Source organism: Arachis hypogaea, chromosome 10 (assembly GCF_003086295.3).
Source record: "Arachis hypogaea cultivar Tifrunner chromosome 10, arahy.Tifrunner.gnm2.J5K5, whole genome shotgun sequence".
Lineage (NCBI taxonomy): Eukaryota > Viridiplantae > Streptophyta > Magnoliopsida > Fabales > Fabaceae > Arachis > Arachis hypogaea.
In genome coordinates, this window is record NC_092045.1 from 3,995,253 (window position 1) to 4,000,875 (window position 5,623).

The 5,623-nt window shown below is 30.0% G+C and overlaps 1 long non-coding RNA gene across 1 annotated transcript; it reads left to right on the top strand.

Annotated features, from left to right (window-relative positions):
* The first annotated feature begins 3,998 nt into the window (after nucleotides 1-3,998).
* On the top strand, nucleotides 3,999-4,910 carry LOC112718127 (uncharacterized). The gene is made up of 2 exons (XR_011866256.1): nucleotides 3,999-4,452; nucleotides 4,528-4,910. It is a non-coding gene; the product is annotated as an uncharacterized lncRNA (long non-coding RNA).
* The last annotated feature ends 713 nt before the right edge of the window (nucleotides 4,911-5,623 follow it).

Genomic DNA, 5,623 nt, shown 5'->3' on the forward strand with positions numbered 1-5,623 from the left:
TATAAGATAGATGTCATATTAGAAATTTAATTTTTTTTATTTTCAATAAAAACATTTTCAATTTATAATTTTAATATATGCTCTTAAAGTATAAGATAGATAAATCTTTAATGAATTAAGAAAGGACTTTGACCTGGAAAATGACACCGAGGATAATAAAAACAAGTAATAAAGGTGCCTCCATAATTACGACACTTGATTCTAGCACAACCTAAAAAAGTAGTTGCACCCCATACACTTTGAGCATAAAAAATACAATTAAGGGTACCATCAATACAAGAGTTGGATTTATAGTCATAGTTTGTTTTTTGCTTCAGCCATGCATTCACAGCATCGGCACCTGATACAGATTCTGGATTATATGCAATGTTTTGGCCATATTTATTACCAGCAATAATGGTCATATCATGAATCCCCTTCTTGCAATCAAAAATGTGTTTTTTCACGAACTTACGAGCATGCGATGCAAGCTGCGGATCCCACTTCAATGGCTTAACCCCAATTTCTGCGCGTGCATCGTTGTGAGATTTAAGATAGTCTTTTGGAGAGTTTTGATGAGCTATTAAAAATAATGGAACTATACTTATAAAACTTATTATCACTGTCCAAATTTTCAAAAGCTTTTCCATTATCCAACTTTTTTAAAAAAGTCCTTTGACAATTGCAAAAATTAAATATCACTATAAATATAAAACATGGTTCGTTGCAGTTAAATGTACTTGAATATATATACATACAGGTATATTAATTTAGAACAATGCTAGAAACCAAAAGAGTATTAATAAAAAATCAGTCAAATACCTTTGGGTGAATCCAAAATTTCTACGAGTTAATATATATGGATGTTTCTTCTGCTAAGTATCAGAATGTTTCTTTTTCATACTAAATGGATGTTCTTTTATATATTTTTCGAATTTTTTTATATTGCAAATGTGAATGTCTCTAGTTTTTTAAGAATTATATATATTTTTTTAAAATTTTATAGATATTTAATTATTTTTGCTAAAATATAATTGGATATTTCTTTTGTTAAGTATTAGGATGTTTTTTTCATATTAAATGAATATTTTTTTATAATTCTGTAATTATGTAGTTTGTAGTCTCTTTAATCATCAAAATAGCACCTAAGATCCCAAAACGCAGAGAGCAACATCTGCAACAAACCCCTAATTACAAACATGTGTGTTGAATACAAAATAGGAACTCCATCATCCACCATCCTTCTCACTAGCATCATAGCACCATCCATCTTCTGATCTTAACCTTACACGCGCCCAACACAAGCGCGTCGAACGTATGAAGCCACGTGCAACGAGGAAGTAGTTGTGTCCTGTCAGATCCAGATTCACGCCAAGCGTGGACATAAAATCCACCACGCGCCGCGCGTGGTCTATGGCTTTCTGGCGCGTTAGGATGTTCGGGACGGGGTAGAAGGTGGTCGCACTGGGGCGGCAGCCTCTGGCGTCAATACGTGCCATATATTCGATAATGTGGAGCGCGTCATCGACGCGTTGGAGCTTGCAGAGGCGCGTGATGAGGGAATCGAACGCGTTCTTGCGAGTGACGCCGCGGTTGAGGGTGGATAGGATTTGAAAGAGGTGGTTGAGGAGAGAAGAGGAGAAGGTTTCGTTGGTGACAAAGTCGAAGGTGGACTTCGTGTTGAAGCAGTTGTCTTGGATGCGCTTGTTGAGGGCGTCGCGGAGAGCATGGAAGTCGCTGGCGCTTCCAGCAGTATTGGTGAGAGAGAAAGGTATATATGTGTGATTGTTGGAGGTGGGTAGGTTAATGTGAGAGAGAAGAAGAATGTTTTTATAGGTTTTAATTAGGTTTACTTAATCAATTTTAAATTTTTTTAAATTTTGAATTTAAAAAATTTAAAATTATTAATTAATATAAATTAATGTAATTTTGTTTAATTTTTGGCTGATAACCTCTTAGTTCCATATACTTTTTCATTAATTTATGAAAAGATTGATAAGCTAATAATAAGTAAAAATAATAATAATAATAAGAAATTTTTTATTTAATTTATAATTTAAAATTAATTTCTTTATTTATTTATTTTTTATTTCTTCTTTTATTCTTGTTACTTCATTGAAATGAATGGCTAAATGTTTTCTACGAAATTCAAAAATTGGACTCCGTAAAAAAATTTTAAAAATATATATAATAATATAATGTCAATCACTAGACTAATGGAATAATGATCGAGCCAAGAGCCTGTTCAAGTAATGCTAACGACAACCTTTGGTTGCGCTCTTTGATTGGGTCACTGGTTTTATTTGAATATAATTAAATTCATAGTTCGATTATTTATTCATTGCTCTAATAATTAACATTATATTCATTTCACTTGTTACTGACTTCTTTATTGCATATATTTAACTTCAATAATAATTTGCATATAAAACAATACACATTATTCAACTATTCAAGTACATCAAACGTCAATTGCGGTATTTTATTAATAAAAGGTGATTTTATACAAAGGAGCTATTTAGATAAAGACGCTCAAAACGTTTTTTTATAAAGATATTTTTTAATAATTAAAATTTAATATATATAATCGATTAAATTCTGTTATTTTTGTCAAAATTAGATTAGACAAATTGATTTGATAAAAAAATAGTGAATCAAATCTTAAACTGATCTAAATTAATATTATTTTTTATAGAAAATAACTATAATATCCTATTATAGAAAATAACTAAAATATTTTTATTATATACATTAATTTTGAAAATTTTAAATTTTAGTCCTTTATTTTTCTATCGTAAGATTATAATTTATAATTTTTAAAATTAATATATATATATATATAATAAAATTATTTTAATCATTTTCTATAATAAGAATATTGTAGTCATTTTTTATAAAAAATAATATTAATTTAGACTAATTTAAAATTTAATTTATTATTTTTTCAATTAACTCAATTTATCTAGCCTAATTTAATAAAAAAATATAATTTAATCGATTATATATATTAAAATTTAATTACTGAAAAAATATCTTTAAAAAAAAATATTTTAATGCTCCTTTAGTCCTTTATACAAAATGCGTGGGTGGCTGTCAAGATACCTTCGCAATTCGCATAGCACATCAAACAAGTCATGGATTTATCAACGCTTTGCTTCTGTAACGATGCCTTTCAATGTTTTATTTTGAGATTAAAAATTCTTACCATTTCTTTTCAAGTATATTTGGAGCTTTGGAACATGCAAAATAATTGAATTTTTTATTGTATTTCTTAGAATCAGATATAATCTAATTACTATTGTAAAATAAAAATATTAAGTGTATATATAAAATCAGTAATTATGTATTTATATATAAATATATATTATTTAATTATTTTTAATGTATATTTTATATTTTAATATATATTTTATATCAATTACTAATTTAATAACTGATTTTATATATGTAACATAATTGATTATAATGTATCTATCAGGTTCTTAATTATCTCGCAATAATCAATTTAAAAATGAAAATGATTATTTTTCTGCTAAAAAGTTTTTCCTATATAAAATTAAAACATACGAATAACAAAACTGTAAATAATTAGAATTTAAATATGGAGACTACTTTAATAAAGATATTAAAAATATTTTTTTTTAAAGATGTTTATATGTGTCGTGTTATTATTGGATATCTTTATTAAACCGGTTAGTAATTTATTTTTTAATAAACCCAATTGTCCGCATTATAATTATTAAATCCGGTTTGATCCGATCAAATTACATAATCTAAATTGAATATTTTTAAATTTTTTGATAAAGAGACAAATATATCTCTGACTTTTTGTTTTGCAGATATTTAAATCCCTAAAAATTTAAAAATACAATTAGATTCCTAAAAAAAATTAGATTTATTGTTATTGTTATAAAAAAATCGATTTTATTCTAATTTATTGAAAAATTCAAAAATAATTGATTTATTAATATATTCAATAATAATGCAGTACGTAAGCGTCTTTATAAAAAGATATTTTACGCGTCTTTATAGAAACATCCCCCATTAAATATACATACATCACGATGATGAATACTTTAATTGATAGCCGCATAATACGAACACATAAGGCAAAAGATCAGCCTTTGACAAACATAAACAACCATATTGCAAGACCCACAACTCTAATGGCGCAAATTGCAAACTTATATATTAAATTCATATATATTGGTATATGACAGAATGTATGTTAATGGAGGAGTTCAACGTGCATCAACTATAGCTGTTAATGGAGCATCAGCAACGTCGAAAAGAAGCCGCAGGGGAGTAAGAGAGGAAGATTCTGCTTTAAGCTCAGACACTTATGTTGTACACGATGGAGATCTGAAGGACGATGTCGCCCAGAGATGCTTCTGTGGAGTTTATGCGATAATGTATATGTCGAGGACGATTAGCAACCTAAACAGAGTCTTCTTGGGTTACCCATTCTATAAGGTAAGATAAGAAACCTGGGCATTTTGTTCTGTTTGAATGGTTTTATATTGTACCTTATTTTGAAAATTTTGATAGGGAAACCAACCGCACTGCAAGTTTTTTCTTTGGGTCGATGAGCATCTTGCTAGAATTGGAAGCAGTGATTGCGTCTTTGATAAAAGAGCTCTGGTTGAGAAAGAGCCAGAAGTTGTTGAAGAGGATGAGGGATTTCATCATAGGATTGTTATTCTGGAGGAGAAGGTTACCGTGCTAGAGAAGAAAAAAAAATCCATTAGCTTGTTGTGTTGTTATAGTTGTATGTGCTGTTTTTTTATGTATGTAGTGACTGAGAAATGATTTTTAGAAAGTAGAGTTGGAAAATGTCTTGATCCTGGTTTTTGTTGTGTATTGAAACATGGTGTTTAGGGAATTTTTGTATCCTATTATTTATCTAAATGTAATTAAAGTTATGATATCAATAGGGTGTTGAAATTATGTTGTCAATATCTAAAGAAGCATTGAATAATTGAGAAAAGTAGGCATAAAAGTTGTATACTTAAACACATAACATATATTGAAAGTTTGGTAAACATCTTTGCGACAGGCACATTTTCTAAAAGCTACCCAAAAAGAATAAATCTGCTCAAGTGTATAGTATTATGAAGCTTAACATCACAAAAGTAAGCCTCAAACACCTAACAAGTTTGAAACAGTTTATAAAATCCTAAGAGCTTCTTCAAAAAGCCACCAATTCTCCCAAAAAAATATTGTTGTCACATTCAAGTTTCCTAAATGCTATTACAAGGCATAGTGGGATGCCCAAGATGTCATATTTCTTCATGTCTTTGGATTGATGGATGGTGGATTAGGAATGAATTTGAACAGTCTTGTTGTTGCTGTGCTTGCTGCTGCCAATGTCTCCTTGGAAGCTGCTGTACTCGGTCTTGGCCTGACTTGAGATGGTTGAGGCTGTGGTGGTGCAGGCTGACTTGGAGGTGGGAGTGAAGTGGGGCAGGTGGCCTGAATATCTTCTGTTTGGGCCTGATCTTTGAAGTTTTTGGTTGAAACATTTGGTGAGCTGTGGATGGAACTTGAAGTGGAGGCCTAAATGGTGTACCTCTAGTTACACGACCTGGCTGGGGTTGGTCTGCCACGGGAGCTGGTGTTACAGGGTTTGGTGTTGCTGGCACAA